The 22,358-nt window shown below is 44.1% G+C and overlaps 1 protein-coding gene across 8 annotated transcripts in view; it reads left to right on the top strand.

Moving 5' to 3' along the window:
* Positions 1-22,358, top strand: part of ELF5 (E74 like ETS transcription factor 5) — a 231,034-nt gene that overhangs the window by 170,198 nt on the left and 38,478 nt on the right. The gene's annotated exons all lie outside the window — the stretch shown is intronic.

The raw sequence follows: 22,358 nt of genomic DNA, 5'->3' as shown, positions 1-22,358 counted from the left end.
TTTGACCCCTGTAGCTTTATTTTTTTTCCATATACCAGGCTGCATGAGGGCTCATTTTTTGCGCCATAATCAGTTTTTTGTATCGGTACCATTTTGGTATTGATCTGACTTTTTAATCGCTTTTTAACTTTTTTTTCTGGGATATTATAAAAATTGCAAATCTGTGTTTTTTTTTATTTTTTTTTTACATTTACCGTACGGGATACATAATGTTATATTTTAATAGGTCGTACAATTACGCACCAAGCGATACCAAATATGTTTATTTTTCTGTTTACATGTTTTTATATAGGAAAAGGGGGTGATTTGAACTTTTAACATGGAAGGAGTTAATGCAGCAGTCTTCAAACTGTGGCCGTCCAGATGTTGCAAAACTACAACTCCCAGCATGCCCGGACAGCCAACGGCTGTCCTGGCATGCTGGGAATTGTAGTTTTGTAACATCTGGAGGGCCACAGTTTGAAAACCACTAGGTTAATGTGTGTCTTTTTCAAACTTTTATTTTTTTTTTTTTTTACACTTTATTAGACTTATAAGAAATCATTAGATTCCTCAGACAGATGAATAGAGTTCTATTGAACTCCATTGCTCTGTGATCCATTGATAGAGCCTGGTCCAGCCAGGATCTACCAATGACAGAGCGGGACAGCAGGGAAAAGAGGTAAGCCCTCCGGCTACCTCCATAGTGGATCACCCCCCCTGCGATCACGCTGTGGGGGGGCGATCCACCCCACTAGCCCACCAGGGAGCATTCACATGTCCCTTTAGACGCCGCTGTCAGCTTTGACAGCGGCGATCTAAAGGGTTAATAGCCAGCTGCGGTGATCGCCGCATGCTGGCTATTAGCGGCGGGCCCCCGGCTACTGAGAACAGAGTATGGAGCGGGCTTTAATCCGTGGCCCGCTCCATATTCCCCTGTGAGCGCCGCATTCATCTCCCCGTGCAGACGCGCCTCCTCCCCTCTGCTCTCCGAAGCTACAGCTGGGGGGAGTGAAGCCAGAGGACGCAGGTCTGCACGGGGAGAAATAAGCCACGCCCCCTCATCTCCCCCCGCACGTCTGCAGAGCAAGAAGCCACGCCCCCTCATCTCCCCCCGCACGTCTGCAGAGCAGGGAGAGAAGACAAATACTGTACACAGCTTCTCATCTCCCCTGCTCTGCTTCGGAGGACACAGTTTTTTACAGCCGGGGGCTGCAGAGTATAGAGCGGGCAGGAGTCGAGAGCCCGCTCCATACAGACTGCAGATCGCCGCCGCGCTTGTCAGGTCCGGAAAAATTCACCTGCCCGGCGCCCAAAACTGCTTGTCCCGGGCGTCGGGCGATATTATATTATATATATTATACATTATATATAAAAGCCAACGTATGTATGTTACAGTATAACTTCCAAACGGCTGGAGACATTCGATTAAACTTGGTATATGCTTCCACAGCGGACAGCAGAGCCCAGACAGTTAAATCATACTTTACCATCACGTTGGTTAGGCGGCAGAATGTTTAAAACTCCCGGACAATCTCTGCAGCCTGAGAGTAACAGATTTTCCGGAAGTCCCATGCAAGTCTGAGAGGACATCTGGTACATCTGCTTATCATGTTACTCTCAGGCTACACAGATTGCCCAGGAGTTTTAAACATCCTGCTGCCACAGCAACATGATGGTAAAGTATGATTTAACTGTTCAACAGGCAGGTACAGAGAACTGTTAGTGTGGGGGCAGGGAAAGGGGGCAGAAGGGGAAGAGAAGACATCAGTGTGGGAGCAGGGAAAGGGCATGGCAGCACTGCTGCAGTGAGGAGTGCAGGGAGGACGAGCAGCCTATCACTGCTGGGGCATTAGGAGACTTTAAAAACTGAGTGGCACATATGATGCGTGCCCCCCGGCTTTTCCAGTCTCCTGAAGAGCTCCTATATGACTGCTTTACCAGACATATTGTTAATTATGGTGTATTCTTAAGTGGCAGGAAGGGCTTTGGGGTCCCTCAGGTTGGTATCAGGGCTAGATTACTACTGCTACCTCTGCACCTCCTATGCCTAAACACAAACAATACACAAGGCACACTCAGCTTGGCCGAGCATGCATGTGTTATCAATGCGGAGAGGAGAGAAAGCCGCTGCCGGATACTCTGGTGATGAGATAGATCTCAGGAGTTGAAATTCAACATTCCCGATCTCTGTTTCTGCTGAGCCCCCCCATACACATATGATAGTCAGCCTGGTCACAAAATTTTGTGGCTTTGGACAACTTATGTCTAATGTTTATGGGGCCCTTAAAGGGATTATTCATTATTAGAAAAAAAAAAAAGAGCTAAACTCTTTCAAAAACAGCACCACACATTTCCTCAGGTTGTTTGTGGTATTGATGCTCAGTTCCATAGAACTGAATGAAGCCAAGTTGTAATACCACACACAACCTGAGTACAGGGGTGGTGCTGTTTTTGGAAGGAATTAACTCTGGTTTTCAGTTCCGCTTCCTTTAGAGCAGCGGTCTCAACCTGTAGTGCTCCAGCTGTTGGGATAATTCCCAACCTGTCCTGACAATCTGTGGATGTGAGGGCATGCTTGGAGTTGTAGTTTCACAACTAGAGTCACAGGTTGGAGAAAACTGCCATAGAGGGATGGGAGACAGTCGTCCATACGGGTCCCTGATATGAGTCTAGGTCTTGTGCTGAGTGTACCCGGAGTAGTCATTGTGTTTGTCATAGAAGGGGGTGTGTTCCTAAACCTGAAGAACAGACCTAACCTGTTCAGATGCTCACAATCAGCCGAGTGTTCATCACTTTCCATCAGAAGACTCGGCTCGCACACAGTTGTGCGTATTCTTCAGGGCGTCTGGAGACTTTACAAACCTATAAGGTGAGCATCTGTGTCCCTAACCCCAACCTAGAAGGTGGACACCACACAGGGACCTCTTATGGACCATGAGGATGGTCAATGTGGACTCTGAGCTTCAGTGCTCTAGATCAGTGATCTATCTATCTTCTATCTATCTATCTATCTATCTATCTATTTCCTATCTCTCTATCTTCTATCTATCTATCTACACTATCTATCTATCTATCTATCTCATACTTATCTATCTGTATATCTCATATCCATCTATCTCATATACAGTCATGGCCGTAAATGTTGGCGCCCCTGAAATTTTTCTAGAAAATGAAGTATTTCTCACAGGAAAGGATTGCAGTAACACATGTTTTGCTATACACATGTTTATCCCCTTTGTGTGTATTGGAACTAAACCAAAAAAGGGAGGAAAAAAAGCAAATTGGACATAATGTCACCAAACGCCAAAAATGTCTGGACAAAATTATTGCCCTTCTTTCAAAATTGTGGAAAAATAAGATCGTTTCATGCATGTGATGCTCCTTTAAACTCACCTGGGACAAGAGTGTGGGCAATATAAAAATCACTCCTGAAAGCAGATAAAAAGGAGAGAAGTTCACTTAGTCTTTGTATTGTGTGTCTGTGTGCCACACTAAGCATGGACAACAGAAAGAGGAGAAGAGAACTGTCTGAGGACTTGAGAACCAAAATTGTGAAAAAATATCAACAATCTCAAGGTTACAAGTCCATCTCCAGAGATCTAGATTTGCCTTTGTCCACAGTGCGCAACATTATCAAGAAGTTTGCAACCCCTGGCACTGTAGCTAATCTCCCTGGGCGTGGATGGAAGAGAAAAATTGATGAAAGGTGTAAATGCAGGATAGTCCAGATGGTGGATAAGCAGCCCCAAACAAGTTCCAAAGATATTCAAGCTGTCCTACAGGCTCAGGGAGCATCAGTGTCAGCGCAAACTATTCGTCCACATTTAAATGAAATAAAACGCTATGGAGGAGACCCAGGAGGACCCCACTATGGAGGAGACCCAGGAGGACCCCACTATGGAGGAGACCCAGGAGGACCCCACTATGGAGGAGAGCCAGGAGGACCCCACTATGGAGGAGACCCAGGAGGACCCCACTGCTGACAGAGACATAAAAAAGTAAGACTACATTTTGCCAAAATGAACTTGAGTAACCAAAATCCTTCTGGGAAAACATCTTGTGGACAGATGAGACCAAGATAGAGCTTTTTGGTAACGCAAATCATTCTACTGTTTACCGAAAACGGAATGAGGCCTACAAAGAAAAGAACACAGTACCTACAGTGACATATGGTGGAGGTCAATGATGTTTTGGGTTGTTTTGCTGCCTCTGGCACTGGGGGCCTTGAATGTGTACAAGGCATCATGAAATCTGAGAATTACCAATGGATTTTGGGTCGCACTGTACAGCCCAGTGTCAGAAAGCTGGGTTTGCATCTGAGATCTTGGGTCTTCCAGCAGGACAATGACCCCAAACATACGTCATAAAGCACCAGAAATGGATGGCACCAAAGCGCTGGAGAGTTCTGAAGTGGCAGCAATGAGTCCAGATCTAAATCCCATTGATCACCTGTGGAGAGATCTTAAAATTGCTGTTGGGAAAAGGCGCCTTCCAATAAGAGAGACCTGGAGCAGTTTGTAAAGGAAGAGTGGTCCAACATTCCGGCTGAGAGGTGTAAGAAGCTTATTGATGGTTATAGGAAGACACTGATTTCAGTAATTTTTTCCAAAGGGTGTGCAACCAAATATTAAGTTAAAGGTGCCAATAATTTTGTTCAGCCCATTTTTGGAGTTTGGTGACATTATGTCCAATTAGCTTTTTTTCCTCCTTTTTTGGTTTAATTCCAATACACACAAAGGGAATAAACATGTATATAGCAAAACGTGTGTTACTGCAATCCTTATCTGTGAGAAATACTTAATTTTCTTGAAAAATTTCAGGCTGTATCTATCTATCTATCCATCCATCCATCTCATATCTATCTTTCTATCTTTCTCATATTTATCTATCTATCTATGAAAATAGAGACCAGTGCAGCACTCCATAGTGTGAAAAAATTTAAATAGTGTAGCCTTTGTCAAGTGTAGCTTGGTGCTAGGGTGAGTTCAGTTGCTGCAGATCCCGGTCACGAATCTCCCCAAGTAATAAAGGAAAGGCAACCGCACTCCCATAAGATGCAAAAAAAGGTTAGGTCTTTATTCACACAAGCGTGAAGGTGGCGACGTTTCGGCTAGCTCACCTAGCCATTATCGGATAATGGCTAGGTGAGCTAGCCGAAACGTAGCCACCTTCACGCTTGTGTGAATAAAGACCTAACCTTTTTTTGCATCTTATGGGAGTGCGGTTGCCTTTCCTTTATTATATATCTATCTATCTCATACCTATATATCTATCTCATACTATCTATTTCATAACTATCTATCTATCTATCTCATATCTATCTATCTCATATCCATCTATCTATCTATCTCATATCTATCTATCTATCTCATACCTATATATCTATCTCGTATCTATCTATCTATCTCATATCTATCTATCTCATATCTATCTATCTATCTCATATCTATCTATCTCATATCTATCTATCTATCTCATACCTATATATCTATCTCGTATCTATCTCATATCTATCTCATATCTATCTATCTATCTCATATCTATCTATCTATCTAATATCTACCTATCTATCTCATATCTATCTATCTATCTATCTATCGATCTCATATCTATATATCTCTTATTAATCTATCTAACTATCTCATATCTATCTATCTCATATCTATCTATCTATCTCATATCTATCTATCTATCTCATATCTATCTATCTATCTCATATCTATCTATCTCATATCTATCTATCTCCTATCTATCTATCTATCTCCTATCTATCTATCTATCTATCTCATTATCTATCTATCTATCTATCTATCTCATATCTATCTATCTATCTCATATCTATCTATCTATCTATCTATCTCATATCTATCTATCTATCAATCTCATATCTATCTATCTCATATCTATCTATCTATCTATCTATCTATCTATCTATCTCCTATCTATCTATCTATCTATCTATCTCATATCTATCTATCTATCTCATATCTATCTATCTCATATCTATCTATCTATCTCATATCTATCTATCTCATATCTATCTATCTCATATCTATCTATCTCCTATCTATCTATCTATCTATCTATCTATCATCTATCTATCTATCTATCTCATTATCTATCTATCTATCTATCTCATATCTATCTATCTATCTCATATCTATCTATCTATCTATCTCATATCTATCTATCTATCTCATATCTATCTATCTCATATCTATCTATCTATCTATCTATCTCCTATCTATCTATCTCCTATCTATCTATCTATCTCATATCTATCTATCTATCTCATATCTATCTATCTATCTATCTCATATCTATCTCTCGTATCTATCTCATATCTATCTATCGATCTCTTATCTATCTATCTCATATCTATCTCATATCTATCTATCGATCTCATATCTATCTATCTCATATCTATCTCATATCTATCTATCTCATACCTATATATCTATCTATCTCATATCTATCTATCTACATTTTGGGGTATTTAGAATTGTTTTTATTAGTAGTAGTAGTCTTGTAGTCTTATTATTTTATTATTTATTGTATTAATTATTATATTATTATTGTTCTATCCTTTATATTCCTTAATATATATTTATATATAATTATCTTGAGCTTGAGAATGACGACGAGAGGTCGCAGTAACGTTGCTCTGTATACACTGGAATGATGCAATAAACTTCCCTTTTTTTGCACCTACTACTTTGTGTGCTGCTGCCATTTGGATTTATCTAAGCTGGTAACGTGCACCATTTAACCAAATCTACATTTTTGGTTGTGCTGCTCTCCTAGGAAATTTATATATAATCATACATATACAGCATAAATAATAGTATATACTATGATTTTCCTTTGGTATTTTATTGTTTTGTTTTTTTCGTTTGTGTTTTTTTTATTAACCTTAGAGTATACCTGTCATTTAAGAATTTTTTTTGACTTGTCAAAAAAGTTGTCATTATTTAGAATCTCAGAGACCCCCAGAACTCTTCGGCTTTCAACGCTCTCCTTCCAATAGAGATCACTATGAGACAGGGAGTCCTCCGGATCGATGGGGGTCTCACCACTGGGTCTCCGATCTAAACTTTTGACATGTAATCTGTCAAAAGTTTTTTATTTTATTCATTTTATAAATTTTTTTATTTACTTGCGCTTCTATATTAGAAAATCATTTCTGTTATTGTTATTCCGACATTAAAATCGCTCTTTGTATTATGCTATAACAAAGCAAGACAGCATTGAGGGATCTATATCCCCCTTTTTGTCCCCCACAGGGTTGGATTCGATTTATTGTAACCTCACAGCAGAAAAACTTAAGTTTTATTTAATAATTTAATTAATTAAAATTAAAAGCAGTGTTTTCCAACCGGGGCGCCTCCAGCTGTTGCGGAACTACAACACCCAGCATGTCCAAGTTTTGCAACAGCCGGAAGACAGAGGGACAGAGGGAGGGTGCCCTTAGGCAATGCAATTGTGGGGTGCAAATGAGACCATACATTCATGATCGCAGCACGTTCCATAATAAGACAAAAAAAATTATTACAAAAAAATAAAACATTTTTTAAAAAGAAATTAAAATGTATCTCTTATCTGTTAAAAATAATTTGGTATCACCATGTCCGCAAGAAACTAAACTATAAAATGATCATTGTGCATAACCTGCACATAAACTTTATCTGAAAAACAAAAAACAATACAATTGCTGGTTTTTGTTAATCCTATCTCTCATAAAATTGTAATAAACCGTGATCAAAAAGTGATATGTACCCAAAATAAAACAAGGCAATGTCAACCTACCCCCCCCCCCCCCCAAAAAAAAATAAAAAATAGAAGCAAGTGATCACATAGCTGCTTTAAATAAATAAATACAATAAAAAATAATAATATCTCTTGGAATAAGGTGACATAAACAGATTTTTGTTACCTTTTTTTTAAACCTGTACACCCTGGCTGCCTGGTACTTGGCGCACCAAAACGTTCGTCGCTTCATACACCGTGGGTGATAAGGACCGAGGACCCGCTGGTAAGGGTGGACAACAAGCGATCACACTGATGCCCACCAATTGCTCTTCAGATGCCGTGATCAATACTGATTACAGCAACTGAAGTATTAAGGGAATGTACAAAGACTCATCAGACCACCAGCAGCGCAATCATGGGGGTCCGATGAGACAAGATGGCAGCCAGAGGTCTCCTTACCTTCCTCCAAGGCTGCTCTGCCGATCCTGTTCTATGGTCTGCCTTCTGCCAGACCACAGAAGTAAATTGCAGATTACACTGATCAGTGATATACCTGTGCTTAGCAATGAACAGTAATAGCAATCAATAGATTGCCTAATTTTTTTTTAAAATAAAGTAATAAAAAAAGTTTCAATAAAAGTGAATAAGCCCCTCCCCCAATAAAAATGACCCCTCCCTCTTTTCCCATTTTTATAAATAAAAAATGTTTAAAAAAATTAAAAATAAATTCACATATTTGGTATCGCTGTGTACATAAATTTGTCAGCACTTTAATATTAAAATATAGTAATACATGACGTTCATGATCCTGGACAGTGATAAAGGGATAAAAAGTAGGGATCGACCGATATCGGTTTTTTAGGGCCGATACCGATACTGAAAATCGGTGCAGGTTAGGGCCGATAGCCGATAACTTATACCGATATTTCGGTATAAGTTATAGGCTATTTAACCCCCTGCGACACCGCTGCAGATCATTGATTTAAAGCGGGCGCTTTAAATCAATGATCTGCAGTGGCTTTTGCGGGGCCACAGGCCGCCACCACCCGCTTCTCTCCCCTACCTGCCAGGGTGCTCCGGGCCATCCATCCATCGTTCCTGTAGTGTCCGGGGGCGTTCCGGGTGGAGGGTGGTCCGGTCCGGGCTGTCCTTCTTCTCCGGCGGGCCTCTTCTCCACTCCGGGCAGGCTCCGGCCTAGTACGCTGCATAGACGTCGCTGCGCAGTGACGCCCGTGCGCAGCGACGCACCTGACGTCACAGCGTAGCGCCGTATATGCAGCATACTAGGCCGGAGCCTGCCCGGAGTGGAGAAGAGGCCCGCCGGAGAAGAAGGACAGCCCGGACCGGACCACCCTCCACCCGGAACGCCCGGACACTACATGAAGGAAGGATGGCCTGGACCACCCCCATTACGGGTAAGTTTAATTTTTTTATTCACTCGGAGGGTGGGGGAGGGGCCCGACCGGTATAGCGGTATGGGAAAAAATCCATACCGGTATACCGCCTAGCATCACGGTGGGGGGTGCGACGCGGTGCGGTGGGTCGGAGGTGCGGTGAGGCGGGTCGAGGGGGTGGCGGTCGCGGTGCGGTGGGGGCGGTTCGGGGGGCGGGGCATTAACGGCTTATCGGCAAGATAATTGCCGATACCGATAATGCCCAAAATCGTGATTATCGGCCGATAATATCGGACATACCAATAATCGGTCGACCCCTAATAAAAAGTAATCAAAAAGTCACATATATGCAAAAGTGGTATCGCTATGGCGCAAAAAAAAAGAGCCCCCCTACAGCCCTGTATATGGGAAAAATAAGAATGTTACAGGAGTCAGAATAGGAACATTTTAAACATACTAAATGTGTCAAAAATAGTTAAAAGCAGTGCAATAATAGAAAAGCGTGTAACCATGGGTATTATTTTAATCGTATTGACCCACAGAATAAAGAGAACATTTCACTGCATAAAAACAATGACCCCCCAAAAAAGCTAATTCTGGCAATTTTAATGCCAGAATTATCCCTCAACAACTATTTAAAACCAATGCATTGTCAGGAATCTTCTGCTCGGTGCAGCCCCCTATGTGTTGTACACAGTATAACATGAAGGTGTAGATGGGACTTGTACGAGCTTGTTCCCGGCTCACATTGCTCCCTGTAATAGTCTGGGTGCTGTCATTTTTACATGATATTACCACCCAAAGCTGCGAATTATGTTGTCACTTCATAAAAACCGAATAATTACAACGTGCGGCCATTTATGTCAGGAGATATCAGGAAGTTAGAAAAAAAAATGACAAACAGAAGCCTTAAAGAGGTACTCCTCGGGAAAAAAACTTTTTCAAACCAACTGGTGCCAAAAAGTTATATAGATGTATATATTGCTTCTATATAAAAATCTTAATCCTTCCAGTACTTATCAGCTGCTGTATACTACAGAGGAAGTTGTGTAGTTCTTTCCAGTCAGATCACAGTGCTCTCGGCTCCCTTCTCTGTCCGTGTTAGGAACTGTCCAGAGTAGGAGCAAATCTCCCATAGCAAACCTCTCCTGCTCTGGACAGTTCCTAACATGGACAGAGGTGTCAGCAGAGAGCACTGTGGTCAGACAAGTAATTTAGATATCTGTATAACTTTTTCCACCGGTTCATTTAAAACCCCTTGAAAGACATTGCTTACTTTCAGAAACAGCGCCACTCCTGTCCAAAGGTTGTGTGTGATATTGCAGCTCTGTTCCATTGGAGTGAAGCTGGGATGTAGGAGAGAGAGAGAGAATATGAGATAGATAGATAGATAGATAGATAGATAGGTATATATGAGATAGATAGATATGAGATAGATAGATATGAGATAGATAGATAGATAGATAGATATGAGATAGATAGATAGATAGATAGATAGATAGATAGATATGATATAGATAGATATGAGATAGATAGATAGATAGATATGAGACAGATAGAGGCAGAAAGAGGCCAAGCAAGTTATAAGAACTTATAAAGCACAGGCAGAAGAAAAACCAGCTCAGTCTGTGAAAAAAGGGGACAAGACATTCTTAAGATATATAAATGAAAAAAGGAAATTAAAACAAGGAATAACTAAATTAAAAACAAAGAAAGGCAGGTATGTAGAAGAGAATAAAGGGCTAGCTGACTGCCTTAATGAATCCTTCTGTTCAGTTTTTACAGCTGAAAAAGAAGGAAAAGAACCTCCATTAGGGAGGAAGACTAATGAATCATTTGATGCATGTGTCTTTACAGAGGAAGAGGTTCTACTTTTGCTGTCTAAAGTGAAGACAAATAAATCACAGGGGCCTGATGGGATACACCCAAAATTATTAAACGAGCTTAGTGGTGAGCTAGCAAAACCGTTAACAGATTTATTTAACCAATCACTGGTAACAGGAGTCGTCCCGGAAGATTGGAAATTAGCAAATGTCGTGCCCATTCACAAGAAAGGTAGTAGGGAGGAATCAAGCAACTATAGGCCAGTAAGTCTGACATCAATAGTGGGGAAATTAATGGAAACCCTACTAAAGGATAGGATTGTGGAACATCTAAAATCCCATGGATTGCAAGATGAAAAACAACATGGGTTTACTTCAGGGAGATCATGTCAAACAAATCTTATAATTTTTTTGACTGGGTGACTAAAATAATAGATGGCGGAGGGGCAGTAGACATCGCATATCTAGATTTTAGTAAGGCTTTTGACACTGTCCCACATAGAAGACTTATCAATAAACTGCAGTCATTGAGCTTGGACTCCCATATTGTTGAGTGGATTAGGCAGTGGCTGAGTGACAGACAACAGAGGGTTGTAGTTGATGGAGAAAATTCAGAGTGAGGTCTTGTTACCAGTGGGGACCTCAGGGATCGGTACTGGGACCAATATTGTTTAATATCTCCATTAGTGATATTACAGAAGGTCTCGATGGTTCGGTATTGGTCTTTTTGCTGATGACCTAAAGATATGTAAAAGGGCTGATGTTCCTGAAGGGATCCGCCAAATATAAAAGGATTTAGGAAAACTAGAAGAATGGTCAGAACTCTGGACACTGAAATTTAAGATAATGCACCTGGGGCGTAAAAACCCTCGGGCAGAATATAGAATATTTGACACAGTCCTGACCTCAGTATCTGAGGAGAGGGATTTAGGAGAAATTATTTCAGAAGACTTAAAGGTAGGAAGACAATGTAATAGAGCAGCAGGAATCACTAGCAGAATGCTTGGATGTATAGGGAGAGGTATAAGCAGTAGAAAGAGAGAAGTGCTCATGGATGTATAGGGAGAGGTATAAGCAGTAGAGAGAGAAGTGCTCATGGATGTATAGGGAGAGATATAAGCAATAGAAAGAGAGAAGTGCTCATGGATGTATAGGGAGAGGTATAAGCAGTAGAGAGTAGAGAGAGAAGTGCTCTTGGATGTATAGGGAGAGGTATAAGCAGTAGAGAGAGAAGTGCTCATGGATGTATAGGGAGAGGTATAAGCAGTAGAAAGAGAGAAGTGCTCATGCCGCTGTACAGAACACTGGTGAGACCTCACTTGGAGTATTGTGCGCAGTACTGGAGGCCGTATCTCCAGAAGGATATAGATACTCTAGAGAGAGTTCAGAGAAGATACTAAACTAGTACATGGACTGCAGGATAAAACTTACAGGAAAGGTTAAAGGACCTGAACATGTATAGAAGAAAGAAGAGACAGAGGGGATATGATAGAGACTTTTAAATACTTAAAGTGAATCAACACGGTAAAGGAGGAGAGGAGATTTAAAAGAAGAAAAACTACCACAAGAGGACATGGTGTTATATAGAGGGGAAAGGTTTCTGCAGTAATATCAGGAAGTATTACTTTACTGAGAGAGTATTGGATGCATGGAATAGCCTTCCTGCAGAAGTGTTCGCTGCAAATACAGTGAAGGAGTTTAAACATACATGGGATAGGCATAAGGCTATCCTTCATATAAGATAGGTATAAGGCTATCCTTCATATAAGATAGGGCCAGGGACTATTCATAGTATTCAGATTATTGGGCAGACTAGATGGGCCAAATGGTTCTTATCTGCCGACACATTCTATGTTTCTATGGTTTATCCTTGATACCACCCAAAGGTAGACCACTAGATCCTGGCTAGGCACGGGGGCAATAATGACTCCAATGCCAAGTTACAGACAACGGTAGCTTAACTGAGGGTAGACAGGTGGTAAAGTCTATACAGTTCAGCCAGGGCCCAAGGAGGAGACCAGTGACGCTGAGACCTTAAGGGTTTGCTGGTACTTGTAGTATGACGTGGACAATGTAAAGCAGACCACGCTGACTTCACAGTTGCTGACAGGGACTGACTTGACTTGACTCATAAAGCTGTGACTTTATCTTACCTGACTTGATGGCGGCTGCAGGACTGGACTTTGAGGCCTCCAACACTCTGGACACACACACTAGACGACTGCACTGGACCTCAGCCGAAGCAAGAGAGAGAAGCTCCACCCAGGGCTTATATGGTAGAGACCAGCAGGGAGCCCATAGGTCACTCTTGGGGTCACCTGGTCACTGGTACCTCCTGGGTAACAATCACATGACATATCACATGGTATAACTCTTAAAGCAACATTACATTTTATAATACATTACAAAGCAGAACACATGTACAGGGGGGAAACAAGTACAAGGGAGTCCAGGGGACACTGAAGGAGGCTGCCTGACAGGACAGCAAGGGTACAGGGTAACACCTCCCGTACTGGGCCACCACAAATAGATAGATATAAGATAGATAGATAGATAGATAGATAGATAGATAGATAAATAGATAGACCCTTTGCTCTTCTATGACATATGGCTTCCATGCACATAGGATCTCCCGCCGCTATCATTGCTCCCTTTGTGAGTGTCTTGTTTATTCTTCTTTAGCTTTATGTGCTGTTATTTTATTCTTCTAGTACTTTTCCATAGGATGAATCCAGGGATGTAAACATCAAACATCCCTTATCTCCTTATTATAATGACTGAACACTCCTATTATATTACAAAAGACCGAAGTTGTTATGTCAAAGCGTATGATGGGTAATAGGGGTCTGATGGCTGCTGCTTTATTAATGTTTTCAGGGACGGGCAGTCGCGGATAACCCCTATAACTATATAAAGTAAAGTAGACCCCTGCTACGTTAGACCCCTTCTTGTTGACATCTCCTGTGATATCTTCTGATCACTGGGCCGCAGGGACGTGCACACATAGACTCAAAAGGGGGCTTGAGCCCCTGCCCTTTAAATCCATCTGCCCTATTTTTTCTACTTGAACCCCTGACCCCCCCCCCCCCCCCAAAAAAAAGATGTCTGTGCACGTCTCTGCTGGGCTGTATTCACATAAAAAAGGGGTTGTCTTGATGTGACCGCCCTTTAAGCCGTTGCCTAATAGTTCGGGTTCACCACAAGTTCCTGTACTATTTTGACTATGAGCGCTCCCACAGATCTGTAGACACTGACTGACACTTAACCACACCTAAAGCCATGGTATTATCACAAGAGTCATCGCACCGCGTGTTGGGGATTATTACACCAGACTATTGTATTACGAAAATGTTTGCGCTCCTCTAAAAGATTGACAGACGATTCTGGATAAGATAAAAAGGATTATGGACAGAACAAATGTACAATAAGTGCACAGAATAGTGAGATTTGCAGGATACAAAGTTCTCCGGAATATTTAAAGGGGTATTCTTGTGGAAAAAAATAATACATGTTTCATATCAACTGGCTCCAGAAAGTTTAACAGATTTGTAAATGACTTCTATTTAAAAATCTTAATCCTTCCAGTACTTATCAGCTGTTGAAGTTGAGTTGTGCTTTTCTGTCTGACACCTCTGTCTCTCCCAGGAACTGTTCGGAGCAGGAGAGGTTTGCTATGGGAATTTGTTCCTGCTCTGGACAGTTCCCCAGACAGACAGAGATGTCAGCAGAGAGCAGTGTGGTCAGACAGATAAGAACAACTCAACTGCAGCATCTGATAAGTACTGGAAGGGTTAAGATTTTTTAATAGAAGTAATTTACAAATCTGTTTAACTTTCTGGAGCCAGTTGATATGAAAAAAAATAGTTTTTTCCCTGGAGTACGCCTTTAAAGGGGTAGTCCAGTGGTGAAAAACGTATCCCCTATCCTAAGGATTGGGGATAAGTTTGAGATCGCGGGGGGTCCGACCGCTGGGGCCCCCTGCGATCTCTCTGTATGGGGCCCCGGCTCTCCGGCCAGATAGCGGGTGTCGACCTCCGCACGAAGCGGCGGCTGACACGCCCCCTCAATACATCTCAATGGCAGAGCCGGAGATTGCCGAAGGCAGCGCTTCGGCTCTGCCATAGAGTTGTATTGAGGGGGGGTGTCGGCCGCCGCTTCGTGCGGAGGTCGACACGCCCCCTTCCCGCAGGCTGTCGGGGCTCCGTACAGGAGATCGCAGGGGGCCCCAGCGGTCGGACCCCCGCGATCTCAAACTTATCCCCTATCCTTAGGATAGGGGATAAGTTGTTCACCACCGGGTCACCACTGGACTACTCCTTTAAGACATTGCAGGGGATATTGATCTATTCCGGGAGTTCTGTAAAAACAACAACATCATTGGGGGGTCTGACTATTAGGACCACCAACCATCTTGAGAACTGAAGACCAGACCTCCCATTGCAATCGAATGTCTATGCCTGTGTTTTTCAACCAGGGTGTCTCCAGCTGTTGCAAAACTACAACTCCCAGCATGCCCAGACAGCCTTTGGCTGTCTGGGCATGCTGGGAGTTTTAGTTTTGCAACAGCTGAAGGCACCCTCGTTGGGAAACACTGGTCTATACTATGAAAATGCTAAACATAGTTCAATTTTGACAGGAGACTGGGGGTCACGGGGGTGCATCCGATGCATGGAACAAACTTCGCTTTGTGACGGATGACTGACTGCCGTCACGCCCGCTCCCATAGACTGGCATTGAGGGGACGTGGCCGTGACTTCGCGAGTGGGGCGTGGCCATGATGTCACAAGATTCAGGGCTGCACCCAACGCTCTATACGAATGCCGGGTGCAGCAGGGAGATTGTGGGGGTCAGATGTCTAGGAGCAGAGTACCTCTTTAACTGTTTATATCCTTGCAAAGGGACTTGCTAGGCAAAGCCAGTTGGATTTGCTTGTACACAGGACTAGGGAACTTTAGCCTAGTTGTTTTTAGGCTACCTAAGGCTATCACTATTGCAGTCTCCTCAAGTGCGTGACAGGATCTTCAGACTAATATATGCTCCTCTGATTTTGGTCAGGATCAGAATCGCTAACAAGACTCAGGACTTAGTTGAGGCCCCTTTGGCAGTGATTCCAGCCTCCAGTCTTCTTGGGGATGAGGACACAAGGTTTACTCATCTGGATTTGAGGATTTTCTGCTATTCTTCTCTGCAGATCCTCTTAGGCTCTGTCAGGTTGGATTGGGACCGTCGGTGGAAGCCATTTTAAGGTTTCTCCAGAGGTGTTTTATTGGGATCAGGGCTCTGGCTGGGCCACTCAAGGACATTCACAGAGGTGTCCCTAAGCCGCTCCTGTGTTGTCTTGGGTGTGTGCTTAGGGTCAATGTCTTATTGGAAGGTGAAACCTCAGCCCAGTCTGGAGGTCCAGAGCTCTGGATCAGGTTTTCATTAAGAATATTTCTGTACTTTGCTCTTTCATCTTTACTTCATTCCAGACCAATTTCCCTGTCCCCATCATGCTTCACTGTAGGGATGGTATTGGGCAGGTGATGGGCAGTAACTGGTTTCCCCCAGACATGATGCTGTCCCCACCATGATCACTGTAGGGATGATATTGGGCAGGTGATGGGCAGTAACTGGTTTCCCCCAGACATGATGCTGCCCCCACCATGATCACTGTAGGGATGGTATTGGGCAGGTGATGGGTAGTACCTGGTTTCCTCCAGACATGATGCTGCCCCCACCATGATCACTGTAGGGATGGTATTGGGCAGGTGATGGGCAGTACCTGGTTTCCTCCAGACATGATGCTGCCCCCACCATGATCACTGTAGGGATGGTATTGGGCAGGTGATGGGCAGTACCTGGTTTCCTCCAGACATGATGCTGCCCCCACCATGATCACTGTGGGGATGGTATTGGGCAGGTAATGGGCAGTACCTGGTTTCCTCCAGACATGATGCTGCCCCCACCATGATCACTGTAGGGATGATATTGGACAGGTAATGGGCAGAGCCTGGTTTCCCCCAGACATGATGCTGCCCCCACCATGATCACTGTAGGGATGGTATTGGGCAGGTGATGGGCAGTGCCTGGTTTCCCCCAGACATGATGCTGTCCCCACCATGATCACTGTAGGGATGGTATTGGGCAGGTGATGGGCAGTACCTGGTTTCCTCCAGACATGATGCTGCCCCCACCATGATCACTGTAGGGATGGTATTGGGCAGGTGATGGGCAGTACCTGGTTTCCTCCAGACATAATGCTGCCCCCACCATGATCACTGTAGAGATGGTATTGGGCAGGTGATGGGCAGTGCCTGGTTTCCTCCAGACATGATGCTGCCCCCACCATGATCACTGTAGGGATGATATTGGGCAGGTGATGGGCAGTGTCTGGTTTCCCCCAGACATGATGCTGCCCCCCCCCCATGATCACTGTAGGGATGGTATTGGGCAGATGATGGGCAGTGCCTGGTTTCCCCCAGACATGATGCTGCCCCCACCATGATCACTGTAGGGATGGTATTGGGCAGGTGATGGGCAGTGCCTGGTTTCCTCCAGACATGATGCTGCCCCCACCATGATCACTGTAGGGATGGTATTGGGCAGGTGATGGGCAGTACCTGGTTTCCCCCAGACATGATGCTGTCCCCACCATGATCACTGTAGGGATGGTATTGGGCAGGTGATGGGCAGTACCTGGTTTCCTCCAGACATGATGCTGCCCCCACCATGATCACTGTAGGGATGGTATTGGGCAGGTGATGGGCAGTACCTGGTTTCCTCCAGACATAATGCTGCCCCCACCATGATCACTGTAGAGATGGTATTGGGCAGGTGATGGGCAGTGCCTGGTTTCCTCCAGACATGATGCTGCCCCCACCATGATCACTGTAGGGATGGTATTGGGCAGGTGATGGGCAGTGTCTGGTTTCCCCCAGACATGATGCTGCCCCCCCCCCATGATCACTGTAGGGATGGTATTGGGCAGATGATGGGCAGTACCTGGTTTCCCCCAGACATGATGCTGCCCCCACCATGATCACTGTAGGGATGGTATGGGGCAGTGCCTGGTTTCCCCCAGACATGATGCTGCCCCCACCATGATCACTGTAGGGATGGTATTGGGCAGATCATGGGCAGTGCCTGGTTTCCTCCAGACATGATGCTGCCCCCACCATGATCACTGTAGGGATGGTATTGGGCAAGTGATGGGCAGTGTCTGGTTTCCCCCAGACATGATGCTGCCCCCCCCCCCTATGATCACTGTAGGGATGGTATTGGGCAGGTGATGGGCAGTACCTGGTTTCCTCCAGACATGATGCTGTCCCCACCATGATCACTGTAGGGATGGTATTGGGCAGATGATGGGCAGTACCTGGTTTCCTCCAGACATGATGTTGCCCCCACCATACTTCACTGTAGGGATGGTATTGGGCAGGTGATAGGTAGACGTAATGCTTAAAATTAAAGCTAAAAACTTTCATCCTGGTTAAGGGTCCTTGAGTGTCTGGAGCGGTCCCTGACAGCTTGTTCCTTTCCCAAGGGCCTTGATTGATCTCTCCCTATACCCAAATAGGGGAAGTTCTATCAATCCAGGCCAGATGGGTGAAGAGAAGCCAGCAGGGACCACTACAGGCACTCAGAGATTCTTGCCCCGCCAATTTGCCTCTAAAAAGCTTGAGTATTTCAGATTGAATCATACGCCATTGTAACAAGGGAGCCTGGCATTGTATCATGCAGCAATAAAAAAAATTATGGTAATGTAGATTTATTCTGTACGTAACTGTAAAACCTGTCCAGCCCCCAACAATTCTGTGTTGCCGGAATGTCAGCTCTCTTCCTGTCATTTTCTTTCTACGGTATTTTGTATAAACACAGCTGGCTACATAAACCTGGGGACACCATAAGGAACAAGCACAGGAGATATAACCAGCAGTGTCTGAGTCAAATACTGCAGCGGCATTTACTTATGATATGAGGATCTGAGCTGTGTACAATACATTCACAAGTCTTCAGACGCATGCACCTTGTTCACATTTTGTTATGTTGCAGTCTTGTGCTAAAACTATCTTTCTGCACTTAAAGGGGTACTCTTTCCCTAGACATCTTATCCTCTTTCCAAAGGATAGGAAATAAGATGTTTGATCGCGGGGGTCCCTAGTGATGACAAACAGTTCCTGGGGCATTGTTATCAAATGTCCTTCACAGGTCTGGTGACTAAACAGTTGGGGACGAGTCCATGTAGCATCAGTTGGTAATGTCCTTACATGCTCCTTTTGTTAGGGTATGAATAACGGGAATAACAAGACAAATGATGCTTCTATCCGAATGCCTTAGCTGCTGGGTCCCTTTGGCACTAGCTACTTCTCCCCAGAACACTATGCACATTTCTAGACAATATTACAATAATACAATATTACCTTTTATACATGGCAACTCTGTTGCTATACGTGTTTATCTAGCTCCCAGGACAACTCTCTGGCCAGTAGAGCACCCTGTACACGATGGACAGGAAAGGGGTTAGACATTTGAAAATGTAACATTACGGACTATTATGGACTGGAATATATTTTTGTTAGCTACAGTCCTAACTAGACATTACATTTGACTAGTTTCTATACAAAACACTATGTACTCCATTAGACTTGACTCTACAAAATTACACTTAGCATTATCTATGCTAGACTAACTAAATATACAAAGGTACTATGACTATTCTCTGTACCTAGCTGGTAAATGTTCTGGCAGTGAGGTAGTGGATATGCTTCTCCTTACCTAGTCAGGATACCTCCTATATAAATTTCCATAGACACGAAGAAACTTCTTAGACATTCTTGTATGTACACGTTATATACATTTTATTACAACACACCTTAAACAGCATAGACCAACAGCATTTGCATTCACCTGTGCAAAAATATAAACAGAAATATATTACTCTGACAGTATATATATATATATATATATTTTTTTTTCCTAGCACTGCTCCACAGTTCTGGTACGTTTAGAGTTCTCAGTAAAGGATCACGGCTAGAAGCCGGGCACTTACACTTATGCAAATGGTTACAGGAGTTCTTGGTGAGTCCACCAGGCACTTTTTCTTTAACTTTGTGTGTGAAGTATTCTTGTTGTTTTCAGGTTTCAGCAACGTTTGTCTCACAACTTATTAGCAAAGTGGGTACACGTAGACTCTTCAACCTGGGTATTTGCCATCCCAGCCTCGCCTGTCCTACTGCTTCCTAAGCTGGGATATATAACGGGGTCCACAGGACTGTGCCCGCTCCAATGTACTCACTCGGGTGTTCCAGTTTACCCGGGATAAGGTAAACCCAGTAATGGTGGGGCTGATGGTGACCACCATTTGTACAGCAGCAGCTTGCGCCACTGGGGGAATAGACAATGGTGCATGTTGGGCCTGCCAAACCTCCTCTGTGGGAGTAGGCCGAGGCACTTTAGTTGGTGCCCGCTGATTAGGCCAAATCTCCTAAACAACAGGAGTAGGCCTGGGCACATCTGTGGATGACTCGTGCAGAAACTCTGGTGCCATGACAGGCGCCTCGGGCAAGTAGACCTCTTCCTCTTGGATGGCGCCTCTGACTTTAGGTGTCAGCAAACCAAAGGGATCTGCATCCCAGTCGTCTGATAGGAATCTCTGTTGGATTTTTCGGACGGGTCACTGCAGCCGCCCACTCTCCTCTCATACTCTGTACAGGAGTATACTCCACGATCTCTCTGCTCTCTAGAGAATACAGTGGTGGAGGAAGATAATCTCTCTGCACTGCCCAACGATTGACCAAGATGGTCCCCCCATGATGACAGTCCATGAGGGTGCCAAACACCCGCACTTTGTCAAATTTTACAACCGTGGCTCTGCGGCAAACAATCTTGGGACTCTCCGACCTCGTGCTAGCCTGTTCCGCCATGTTGCTTCACTTGCAGACTTCCGGCAAACTGAGAGGGTTTATAAAGGGCTTCGCCGGACGAAATTGCATCAGCGTTGTAGCGCTGACTTCCGCTGCAGCGGCAACAAGGGGCGGATCTTTACAGTTCCACTTCGGCATCCATAAAGCAACATGGTTTTCACGCCCAGGGGCAGGACGCTGACCAGCATAACTTTGAACCTGATTTTACACATGGTCGGTACAGTTCCAGGACAGTTCACAATGGTAGATAACAGTCTTCTTCTCTTCACCTCCCTCTCTATTTCACAAGCGCCTCAGATTAAACACTTTTCACTGACAAAGTCCCATACACTTTCTATCCCAAACTTTGTTTGCATCGGCATGCAAATTTTACTCTGCAATACTGGACACAGTTCAGACTGGGGGGGTACTTTAGGCATAAGGCACACACTGGACTGACTTGACTATGACTGACTTCACCCCTTCCGTAGCTTACCAAGCTTTGACTTGACCTGTGGGGCAATGGACTTGAGAATCCGTGGCGGCTTGACTGACTTTAGGCCTCCTCTGGACTCCAGACACTCACCTAGAACTTGACCTCACTGCAACTCAGCATACAGGAGCATAGGAGAGCAAGCTAGCTCCACCCAGGGCTTATATGGGGGAGACTAGGAGGGGTCCCAAAGGTCACCCTTAGGTCACATGGTCACTGATACCTCACTGGGTTACAATCACATGACAACTGGTCTTAAAGGCATAACACATTTCAGGTATAATACATTATATAACTGGCATATAAATTAATAGACAATGGAACAGGTGCAGGGGGAGCCCAGGGGACACTGTATGGAGGCGGCCTGACAGGGCAGCAAGGGTATAGGGGTGCAACTCCTGAACTAGACCACCACATAGGGTATTGTTCCCTACTTTGTGGCTGTCCTGGTGTTGCAAAACTACAACTCCCACCATTGTGTGACAGCCTTTGGGTGTATGTGCATTATGGAAGTTGTAGTTTTTCAATAGCTGGATAGGCCACAGGTTGATGATGACTGTTTTAGCGGATCTATTCTAGTAAACAAAACCTGTCCTAAATGGACAACTTTTTTTTAAGGGGAAGATGGTTTTAACAAAAAAAACTTTTACATGTCCTAGAGAAATGTCAAAAGTTTTGGTTTCGATTGATCCGGGTCTGAGTGTTCAGACCCTGACGGATCACTAGAACGATCAGAGAGAGAAGCGCTGCTGACTGAGACAATCCCGTAGACTTTCATAGTCATTTTGTCTGGCTTAGTGCGTTTGTTCTAGAGATCGGTCAGGCTCTGAACACCCAGACCTGACTGATCAAAACTTTTGACACGTCTCTACAACATATCGAACGTTTTTGTAACAGTGCCCAAAGGTACGTTAAAGGGGTACTCCACCCCTTGACATCTTATAAGATGTCTGATCGCAGGGGTCCCACCACTGGGGACCCCTGCGATCTCCCGGCTGCACCCGGCGTTCAGTGCAGGAGGCTCGTGATGTCA

The sequence above is a fragment of the Hyla sarda genome, chromosome 6 (assembly GCF_029499605.1).
Source record: "Hyla sarda isolate aHylSar1 chromosome 6, aHylSar1.hap1, whole genome shotgun sequence".
Taxonomy (NCBI): Eukaryota; Metazoa; Chordata; class Amphibia; order Anura; family Hylidae; genus Hyla; species Hyla sarda.
This window is presented reverse-complemented; position numbering and strand designations above follow the sequence as displayed.